A 1,425-nucleotide genomic window follows, 5' to 3' on the forward strand; every position below is an offset into this window, starting at 1 on the left:
AACAGTGGCTCATCCCTGAGAAGATCAACACTTCGCAACCATGAGCGTCCTGGAGCGAGTGGGAGGGGTCCCCGTGAATCTCGGCTACTTCAGAGACAGGTAAACTAAAGCAGCAGGAAGTCAGTTGTCTCTCCCTTCAACCCACAATTATTAATCACCGTGAAGAAATTGAAATGGAGAATCTGAGTCAATCTGGACCCATAATGGCAGTTCTGATTTCAATTTCCCTCAGCTGCAGAGCGCACAGCTCAATAGACCTTCACAAGTCATTCACTTTTACTTTTGCATGAAGACATCATTTAAGAATACGTTTTCTGTCTTCCTCAGTGTCTCTGACTGCATTAATAACCAAGCACATGGAGCGCCATGCTTCACTGACATCACTGGGCTCGGCGCTGCTGTAGCATTTCCAATCTATGGTGGAACAAAAGCCTTCAACTGGTGTGTCTTTTTTTTTTTTTTAAGTTAAAAAAAAAAAAGCATTTACATTCTACTGGTGTGTGAGTGCAGGCAAGGCAATTTCGTGTTATTTTCCAAGACTTTTCCATACTTCGGGAACTCTGCATCCGAGAGGTACCAGTAAGATGTCACATCAGCCATTCACCTGCATGTTCCAAATTGAGCACCTGCCCTGTCTGGCTGAATGAGACATCTATCACACATCTCTGGCAACAGCTCCGCACCCTCAGGAGCTACACTGAATCACACACACACAGAGCTCACACTGTCACCAAATTGCTTCAACGGGAGTTTGATTTCCTCCAGGGAATCTTAAATTCCAGCAAATGGGTGCCTGTAAACAAAAAACACTTCAGACACCTGGGCCATGGACTTGGGCTTCACACAAGGCAGCAGAGGGGCCGAGGTTACAGGGAATCCCCGTAGTCTGGAGAGCAGAGACCTGAGCTCCCTGGACGAGAAGCAGGATCCTCTTCTTTGCTGGTGAGCCCGCCGCGGGCCAGTGAGCTGCAGGACTCCACGAACATCTCTGCAGGTCCCTGCCAATTAGCCATTTCTGAGTTATCACTCACAGGAGTGCCAGTGCCTTTGTTCTCAGCCAGCTCTTCCTTGTTCATTTCCTTCCCCACCTGGTGGTCAATGTCCCAGATCTGGGCCTTCAGATTCCTTTTAACTGTGCACAGGAGGACACACGGCCATGGTGATGACTTTCAGGAAGAGAGCTCGCGGCTCCCCAGTGGAGGGGGCACCCCATGCCACGCTGCATGGGAAGTACCGAGGCCAATCAGGAGGTGGAGGAAAGTGGTGGGAAATGTGGGCAAAGGGGGCTTTACTGTGGTTTCTATGGGGGGAAATGGGTAAGCAAATGTAAGTAAGTTTGGAATTGGTTAGTTTGGATAATTGCAGCCAGTGCTGGGGTAAAAGGGCTGTCCCTAGTTGCCTGATCCCTGGCTCTGGTGGTTAGAG

Source organism: Neovison vison, chromosome 4, assembly GCF_020171115.1.
Source record: "Neovison vison isolate M4711 chromosome 4, ASM_NN_V1, whole genome shotgun sequence".
Lineage (NCBI taxonomy): Eukaryota > Metazoa > Chordata > Mammalia > Carnivora > Mustelidae > Neogale > Neogale vison.